Here is a 10,200-nt window from a genome sequence, read left to right on the forward strand (position 1 = left end):
TGAAATAATTTTTCCGGGGAAAAACCCCTTTTTTAATCCAGTAAAAAAAAAAAAAAAAAAAAAAAAGACATTTAGTAGCTCTAAAAGACTTTAGACTGGGATGGAGATTCACCTTGTAGGTTTAGACCAAATACATAATAAAACTCAAACTTGGCAAATGCTATAAAATTTGTCTAATTGCTACACATTCAGTCGAACTACAGTTATATTTATGTTCCTTGCGCCGTAAATTGTTTTACTATGCATTGTGTGGCACATCCCCGCAATGAGCGTACAGACGGGGGTCAAAGTGGCGATAAGAAACCCAGTCTTACTTTAGCAGTCACTTGAGCCCTTAATGTCACATTTAGTGGCAGACGGTAGGTAATTCATCACAGCGACTGTCACATTGGCTCAGGTCTTCCAGCTCAGCCCTTTGATTTTGTGGCAAGAAGAGAGGCTAACACTTGGCAAGCTCACTCAGGTTAGCGTTGGGTATTAATCAGTTGCAGGAGCTCTCTGCTCTCACGATCTTAAAACAGTGGTGATCTAACGAGAGAGTAGACAAAACACTGAATTAATACAAAACACAATATCCCGGCGTTCATTAAAGATATTAAAGTGGTTTTTACATTTTGGTCAAATTGAAAGAAAAAAAATGTATTTTCACACTAAAGTTCTAGAATAATTGCAACAATGAGGCATGGGAATAAAATAAGATTTGAGAGCGTTCCCTTTGTAGTGTTATCAGATGACCCTACAAAGTGACAAATTAAATAGGCAGAAAGCAAGTTTTAGAAGGTGAAATCATAAATAATAGACTGAATGATATAGTTTTTTTTATCTAAATGCTAGACATCTTCCTCTTTGTGAAGAGCACATTTAGGAAGGAAGCCGTAATGAAGTTTCTAACAACGGTTTAACACTGAATATTAAAAATAAATCACATCAAGGCTAATGTAAATGCTGCAGTTTAGTTAGATTATTTTCAAGGTTAGATAATTTTTTTCATGACTTATGAGGATTCATTTACATTCTGCAGCAATAAACATTCGTATTTTAATTGCAGCTTTTTGTCTCCAACTGTTTCATTGAAAATTATTGAAATCATTTTGCATCTGCTGGATCCTGGATTTAATCAAAACATGTGGGACTCGTAGTTTCACTAACACAAACATCCATCTTTATGTCAATGAACTCGAGACGTCCAGCTGCAGTCTTGTTTTGTGTTGCTCCTTCTCCTTCTGCCGGCTCTTTTTAAGCTCTTTATCGGATCAGATAAACACATCATGTGTTAAGTGAACTCGACCCGTTGTGAGTCCACACAGTTTCACTTTTACCTCACGGTTGGGCTAATGGCGCCGATGACACGAGCGCGCCTAGAAAGTCTGATAAAACACTGACGTGTCAGTCATTTCACGAGGCTTTTATTGGATCTGTGTTTGTCTTTGCTCGGTTTTCAAGACCGCTTCAGGGCTAACAGATGGTGACGTTTCACCATGCGGCTCCGTCACAGCAGAAAGGAAATAAACATGGTTTCTTTTGGTTGGTTCTCAGAAACAAAACAACAAAAAGAGATTTCTTGGAAACGTGTAGTGGAATTATCTTAAGTTATTTCATGATTATTTAATCTACATAAATCATGCATTAAGCATCATAAAGTGATTAGTGCTTGAGAACAAAATGGAGGTGTTTTAAATAACAGTGGATTTTCTAGGTAGGTTCTGTTTTGATGAGGAGCCCCAATCAAGAGACATTTTTTTTTTTTATAATTTTTTTTAAAGACCATTATTACAGTCTCTGCTGATACCTACTGTTGGTCTACTGTCTGCCATTTTATCCCAGACTAACTTGCACAAGGAGTCACAATGTTTGAAATGGGTTCTATGGGCAGTTGCCCAGGGCGGCAGTAGAAAGGTTGCGCACCAGAAAGTGAAACTTGGTGCTCTTCATATGTTTTCTGTTGGTTTTAAGTATGTGTAGATGAGAATAGGGAAACTATATTATGTTGTTTCAGTGAGATGGCACTTAATTTTGTCCCACACTAGAATATCTGATCATTTCTTCCATTATAACTAGTTTGGGGTTTGGTTTGGGAGTCGGTTTTCAAAAGATTATTTCATGTTTTCAAGCTTACCGCTTGCAACTCATGCTATAGGCTGTGAATATAATTTTGTTGATCTACCAAGTTTTATTTTTCATTTAGATTTGAAGTGTTTTGTTTTTTGCTCTGGGACCTGTTGTTGAGGAACAGATACAGTAAAAGCATCAGGGCTATTTTTTATTGTATCATAAAGATTAGCTGATAGAGAAAAACACATTTAGCACTTTAAAATCAGTCTGTTGTGAAAGATGGCCCTCCTGGCTCACACTACCAAGTGCACTAGCACGCAGCTACAACCGACTCTGTTTTGAACTGTACTTTGTTTATTAGTATATTGATTGATTTTAAGAGCCCTGGATAAAGCAGCCATTATTGGTCAGAGTATAAAGTCTAGTTAAGTGTCTGCTCTCTGTCTATTTTTAATTTGTTCGCTCTGAGCTGTAGGGGTTTGCAGAATGCTGGTTAATTATATTATTTGAGTTCTGAGAACTGTGTTTGTAATTACAGCCAAACACATCTTGTGTTTGTAATTACAGCCAAACACATCCAATTGAATTTTTATTATGTATTTATTGGGATATATAAGTTAAAACCCAACTGCCCTTAAATCAGATATTCAACTTCAGGATCGATCAGAAACAGCGACTAAAAAATAAAATTACTGAGAACCTTGTAGCACCTGGCTTCCAGCTGTGTCATTGGCTCACCGGACCAAGCATAAACAGTGGAGAAATCGTTACAAATATGTATGCAAACAGTATTTGTACTGATTTTTCAAATGCGCATCATCTTGGGAAGTGAGCCATGAAAGGACAGTTTTCAGACTTAGTCAACAGTTAAGTTCTCTCAGCATGTAGGAGCTCTGAAAGCAGGAGAAATGAATTCACAAGCAAGAAGAAGCCAAAGCACACCAGCCGTACGTTCTGTTTACCTGTGATTTAATATTAATAGATCATTGATCCAATAAAATGGAACCTGCAACAGCCTGAAGTTTGATACACACATGAAATTAAAATACATTGCCCGTTATGTTCCCATCAACAAAAGCAATCAGTAAGGAGTCAGGTAAATACAAATTGCATTTTAAAAGAGCATCACAGATATTTTCCATTTGCACCGAAAGTCAAAACGAAGTTATCTAAAGGTTTTCCTGCATTTTATAGGAACATCAAGATGACTGTACTTTTATTATTTTGGTAAGAAAAACCACAATGACAGAACATGTTATCATCCATGTTGGTAAAAATAAAGTGCTAGTGTGGTCAATCATGCTTGTGTATATGCTGCTCAGTATGCTAATGGCGGAGAAACAACTTACAGATGCAGGAAAACTGTTGATCCGCCGCCGTCATCAATGGCTACGCTAACTAGCCTGAGCATTTATGGCAGACGCCGTTTTGGGAAACTACGTGTAGCACAGCAGAGAGAAAGGAGGACGGAGTTAGATGAGAATGCATGAGGGTGATTGGCAGCACTAAGCTCCTCCTCCTGGCTCTGATTGGTTGTTTCTGACCAAGTGGTGTATTTCTGCATATGGCAGTAGGACTGCAGGGAGCTGGTTTTTCGCACAGATTACCTGCCTCATTTTATACTGTCATGACAGTGGGAGTTCTAACAAATGTCTAAAAAAAACATATTTTTTTAATAAAAGTTAAATTTTTCCACAACTGCATCAAATAATCATAGTTTAATACACTTGCTTGTATCACAAGTTTAGTATGTCTTCACTTGTTGGCAGTCTTTACACTGGATTCAAGGGTTTTATCTAACCAACTCTCCTTATCTTCTGTTTTTATAGCTTGTGCCAGACTGAACAGAAAAATAGGATGAAGCAAAGCCACCTGGGTAAAATCTATGGACTATGAGGTAAGAATATGTAAGATTACTTGGTAGCCACCAGCTAATCAATTAAGACCCTGTCTCGGGGTTTATCCTTCTGTCTGAGGTCCGAATGTCCCTCCACAAATCTGACCATTCAGGTATTGTTGGTGTTTTATAAATTCCTTTTCTTTCTACCTGAACACAGATCATTAATGATGTTTCATCTGCGTCGCTGAAACTTATTTTTAGATTCAGAGCCGAGACCGATTATCTGCTCGTTTTTAATCAGTTTTTTTTTTAATTTCATGTCTCCTGATGCGTCTCCCTTGTTGTTTTCTCTGCTTGACCTAATCCAAGGTCTATTTGAGTGAGGGATTAGATCTGAGCCACCATACAGATACATAAACAGTAATTGTCTTAATCCCTTGTTCGCACACATCTTTATCTCTGTCATCGTTAGCCTCGTCGTAAGGCTACCTACTTCTCCACAATCCCCCCCACATCTATTCATCCGCTGTAATTTAGAGCTCCTCCACTGACCTCAGCGGTAGCCGGCTCATCTTAAAGCCCAAGATTACACAACTGCCCTTCTCCGTATCTCCACCACTTCATCTCGGACTCTTCGGCTCTCTCTTTGCTAATCCAAGCGTATTATCTCTCAGCTTTGACTGTCTCCCAACTGTCTAATTCGTTCCCCCACTCACCCACCCACCCCACCGTCTGTCCCTCCCACCCACCACAGGACGCCCCCACCATAAATGCCCCATCCTCCCCCTCTCCTCGTTTTTTGCGTTCAGCGTTTCAGACCGAGTTTATTGCTATGACAGGCGATCATCAGTAGAAGCTGCAGCGTTTAATGGCTGTAAGCACGCACCGCCGACGCGCACGCCGGTCTGTGTGTTTGAGCGCGAAGCGGCACAAGCAGCAGGGTCAGCGCACACACACATGCACGCACGCACGCACGCACGGACGCACACACACACACACACACACACACACACACACACACACACACACACACACACACAGTCTCTTTCACAGCTGAGTGAGCATCCTGCTCCCTACGTGCTCCCCTTCTCTCTGGCTGTGAAGGAGCAAAGGAAGGAGAAGGGGGAAAAAAATGTCTGGCCTGGACTTCAGCTGATAGTAACTAATGACTGTCTGATTAGTTCATTAGTCTGGCACTCCATTGCCTGCCTGCTGAAGTCATAGCAGTTTACTTTTTTTTTTTTTGCTGTAGATCAACTTCATGCACAAAAGCCACCCACGGTCTTCCAGCTCTATCTCCCCCAGCTTTGTTATGCTGCTTCGCATGACGCTTTGAGCAAGGCGAAAGGATTTCGCCTTGGAGAAGTTCCCGGACTGATTGTTGAGTTTTCTCCTTTTGTCTTCGCTCGCATCGTCGGTCTCAGCTGGCCAAGCTGCTGCGAACAGCTGAGCCTCGATTTCATTGCTCGACATTCGAGGCCCAGCAAGAATCAGATACGGCTAGATTCCCCCGTTTTAGTTTTAGCAAGTGGAGTGAACAGGATTATCTGCCACACAGCTGGATAAATGTTCAGATTTGCAACGCAAAGAAAATAGGATGCTGCACGTTGTGGCGTCGTCTACCAGTGAGGATTCCCAGCATCTTTTTTTTTTTTTTTATGGGAGTTTGACAGAAACACTCACCTTTATCTCAGCCTCCCCCAGTTCTGTCTCTGATAACCATGACTGTTTTCTATCAACTCCTGACAACATACCCATAAAGTGAACCAAACAATCTGTCAAGAACCAAGTTAGAGGCAGAGCGAGTGGGATTTTGCAAGAAAACTGATATCGCGAACGAATGAGATGCCTGAAGTCTGATATTTGATTTACCTCCGTCAGTGATTCATTCCCTAAAAACCTTTTTTTTTTCCTTTCTGAAAACTGTTTATCTGTCTCACAACATGCACTTGTAGCCTCTGAAATTATTTTGAGATTACATTTTTCTCAATCAGTAAATGGCAGTGCTGCACAATAAATGGAATTACAGCAAAACGCTGCACTATCAGTGTATGCAAATCTGTAATCGCAAATATAGCTGCTTGGATTGAATATTTGCTGGATCGTAACAATTCTAGTTCTGTCCAATAAAACTTGTCAATCATATTCGGCCTGTTGGCCAAGACCATAATGTTCTGTGAAAGAAGTGGGGGTATTGTGCAACATGTCAGACATGAAATGGTGAGGGGAGCAAAAGGTCGTGACCTTCCCTTCAAGACATAGGCTAGCATGTTTTGTCTAACCTTACGTAAAAACTATATGGTTTTACGGTATCAGAATTTTCCAAAAGAAAAAGTTTGAATAAGAATAATTCACATGATGTCTTTTATCCAAAAGAACAACACTAACATAAAAATATGTATTATTCTGATAATCTTTTATTTATGTATAAACTTCAACTGTGTGGAATACATTTTCTATGAATTTTAAGTTCTGAATTTCTTATAACTTTTGCTGTTTTGCTCTGTAGAGAACAATATTAGCTTATAAAGGTAACTAGTAGGCTAGCTCCCTAAGTAGGCTAGCTACCTTTGTAAGTAGGCTAGCTACCTTTGTAAGTAGGCTAGCTACCTTATAAAAGCTAGCTACTCTCTGTAAGTAGGCTAGCTACTTTACAAAGACTAGCTAATTTAAGTAGGCTACCTTTGTAGCTAGCTCAGCCACAGTCATGCCACTTTTTGTTTGATAACTGTGGTTTTTGAAGTAATGGCATCCTAATATGCATGACAGGTGGCTCTCCTTCAGTTTATGCTTCCTCACATTATTGTCTGTGCTTTTGTAAATATTTTATATTGGGTATTTCCAGCAACAATTGAATTTGTCTTTATTGCTCGAAAGTGCAGCAGGCTTCTTCAGGCAACTGACCATCAGTGCACATCAGCAGTGTTAAATCATGACCACGCTGACGCTTTATGTGGCTTCAGAGAGAGAAGCCATATAAAGTGTTTTTAAACTGCTGCGATGGTGTGATAAAGCTTTTTAAAACCTTAATATATCATGTCTTGACCCATTTCTTGAACCTTTTAAACTCCTGCCATCATGGATCAATATCAAGACTTAAAAACATAAAATCTATTTTATAAAATGTCTATTTTATAAGATATTTTATCATTTAAATGAAATCTGTTGATGATTCAACTGCTTCCTATCTCCAGTAGTCATTCAGTGAAACGTTATTGGGGCTTCTCCTCATTCTTTAAAGACTTAGCAATCATTACTGTATCTCCCTTATTGTTTTACCATGTTGTTGACTTGAAACAGGAAACATTTAGTCTGATTTGATGTGAGAAAAACTGTTTCTGAGTCTCTTCCATTGAAGGCACTTATTAATTAAAGGGAATCAGATTGTTTTGCGGGTTTGCCGGTGTTCACCGTCACCTTCACGGTTCCATTTGTAGTCAAACGTGGAAAACAAAGTGACGTTCGGAGTCTTCCACTTGGCTGAGGTGTTGGAAGAGCGAGATGAAACAGAGAGGGGCTGTCGAGCTTCGAGGTTGGCTTGCTTTGTGCAGGAAAGCGAGCCGGCTAAATGGATGTGAAGAGTCAAAAATGATTGAGAAGAGCGGTGGGAGATGGAGTGGAAGGCTTGATAAAAGACAGTGGAGAAGCAGTGGGGGCTGGGGGAGAGGAGGCTGTCCTAAATGAGAACAGTAACCTGTGGAGGGTGATAAGAGCTGGCAGATGGGTACGGCGATAAATAGGCAGATGGGTGGTTAGATAGATGAAGAGGGCTGATTTGCCGAGATGGAGAGGTTGGGAGAGAAGATGGGCAGATGGGGTACAGAGATACAGCAGAAGTCAAGCCAAACTTTCTTCCTGCACAATCACTTCAGGGCTAACTGTTTTTTTTGTGTGTGTTTCTTTTCCTTGTTAGCTGCTCTTTCCCTTCTCCCTCTTACATTCGGGCTCCGTTTCCTGCCCTTCCTCCCGTGCGATCCCTCCGCCGTCCTCTCCCCTCGCCGTTTCCTCCTCAGCCACCGCCGCTGCACTCATGGGATATTTTTAATAGAATTAGGCCGCTCTTGTTATCGGCAGAGCGGGTAGCCGCGGAGTGAGGCGAGATTGAAACAGCGATTTCCAATTTGAGATTGTGTCACACACATCCACCCGTGCGCAGATAGCATCGACGAATCACCAGCCACCATCCCGCTCTCCCTCTCCCAGGCTCTCACCCAGATATTTCGGCCGCGCTCGGTCCCCCCCCCCAGCCACCCAACACCTCCTCTCCTCCTTCCTCGCATGCAGGGCTACATCTAAATGCATCCGTGCTTGCTCTCTGTCGCACCGGATTCCCCGGCTCCTTTTGACAGTTTATCTCCCTGTCTCCCTCGCTCTCATCTGGGCCGCATGCAGAACACATCCCTCTTTCTTCTCCCGGGCCCTCGCTCACTTTAGAGCCTCGCGATTGCAGCCTCTCCTCCGTTTTTACACTCTGTCTTCATGTCTTTTCCCACTCCTCCCACATTTGCTTCCACCTCTCCGTTCGCTTTTTCTCCTCTCCTGTTATTCCGCCTCTCTCTTCCCACACCACCTCCTCGTCTTCTGCCTCCAATTCCTATTTTATCGCATTCAAAGTTGTCCCCCCACTTGAAAATGTTCCCCCTTCATTCATCCTCTCTTCCCTGCTTCCTCAATTCACTGGAGCTCTCTGGATTGCCTTGTCAGGTCTCCGGGTCGCTGTTGTACCTCTGGAGATGCATAAGGTTGCATGTTCATTGAGTTCATTCAGAGTGAGTGTGTGCAGTGTGGGTGTTTGTCAGGTCATTTACTGTTTTCTATGGCTGGAGGGTCTTTTCTCTTCTCTACAGCGCCACAATTCCACCTTTTGATACAACTCGGCTGAATTGCTTCCTAATGTGCTGCCCTTATTATAACTGCCAGCATATCGGCATGGCAACATTAGTCGAAATCTCACTGCGCAGCCTCTCATCACACGATGAGGTCCGATTCATTATTCACATCGGGATGAAGTTTATGACACAATCGCTCTAAAACTTAGAAAATACCAAATTTACTGACTCACTCCTATTCAGATTTGGTTTAACCAAGATCTAAAGACAAAGTTTCGGTAACACTTTATTTGAAGGGGGGTGAATAAGACTGTCATGACACTGTCATAAACATGACATGACACCTGTCATGAACATCAATAAGTCTTCATGAATATTTGACTGTTGTCACAAAGTGTCATTCGGTAAATCATGACACTTTTAATACAAAGTTGACATTATTGAAAATGTCTTTGTTATGACAACTTGTCATTAACCAAGACATCATGATCTGACATAAATTTGTTATAAAAGTATTAAAGTATTACTTTAAAAGTGTTTTAAAGTAATACTTTAAAAATTAGCTTTATGTAGTAATATTATAAAGCTCTGCCATGTTGTTTAGTCTTAATTTTCTTAATTTAATTGATCTTAAAGTTTTACAGCGAGATGTCTACAAAGTACTTATGAACTTAGCATTTGAAACATTATTTAAGGCTGTTTGAACCCTTGTGCGTGCGAGGACTGAGGCAAACGTAGAGAACTGTGGCAAATGATACAATTTACGTGTGGGGGTAGTGCAATACACCATCTCCACCAGTGAGAGGCAGCAGTGCACGAACAGGCGTGCAGCGGGTTGGTGAAGAAGAAATCTTCCATATTGTGGCGCAAACCTAACACAAGTTCTAACGGCCAGACCTCCTGTTTAAAAAGAAGCCGAAGTTTGATACCCATACATATGAGGTATGTGTCTTATTAACTTTACATTTTCTTTGAGAAAATAACATTGACTATGTTCTCTTTCTCTGTAACGTTAGCTATAAGCAATTCAAGCCAATCCTACCTTGCTGTAAGTTAATGTTAGCTAAAGTTATTAAACTCCATTACTGTAACGTTAGCCTTTAATATTAAACGTATTTTAAAGACAGTCAAATTAGTTTTTTCCCTCCAATTTTAATCTAGCAAATTAAAAGCTAAGTTAGTCAAAGTTATCCTTCATGTGCATTATTTAGCGACTTGGCTGATGTGACACAGTGCTTGTGTTCTTTGCTTTGGCAAGTTTAGCCACATGAAGACCCAGGCTAGCCTAAGGACACATGTTGGGGAGGACAAAGTTGGTTAATGAAGACATGCTACGAGTGTGGAGGATGATAATAAGGACCAGAAACCAGAGAAAGAAGTCCCTGTTTGACCAAGGAGAAAGAACCAGATGAAATATTCCCCAAGAAAATTAGGTAAGTAGTTTTTGTGTTAATATTTTCACCGTGTGAATATTCACAC

At 40.9% G+C, this 10,200-nt stretch overlaps 1 protein-coding gene across 1 annotated transcript in view; it reads left to right on the forward strand.

Moving 5' to 3' along the window:
• The window catches only part of LOC106962983 (uncharacterized), a 127,487-nt gene that overhangs the window by 27,866 nt on the left and 89,421 nt on the right, over positions 1-10,200 (forward strand). The window contains exon 2 of the mRNA XM_015057678.1: positions 3,882-3,949. The gene's annotated coding sequence lies outside the window, so the exon portion shown is untranslated. The remainder of the gene's footprint in view (positions 1-3,881; positions 3,950-10,200) is intronic.

Source organism: Poecilia latipinna, unplaced genomic scaffold (assembly GCF_001443285.1).
Source record: "Poecilia latipinna isolate Pla-1442-1.1 unplaced genomic scaffold, P_latipinna-1.0 Scaffold1483, whole genome shotgun sequence".
Lineage (NCBI taxonomy): Eukaryota > Metazoa > Chordata > Actinopteri > Cyprinodontiformes > Poeciliidae > Poecilia > Poecilia latipinna.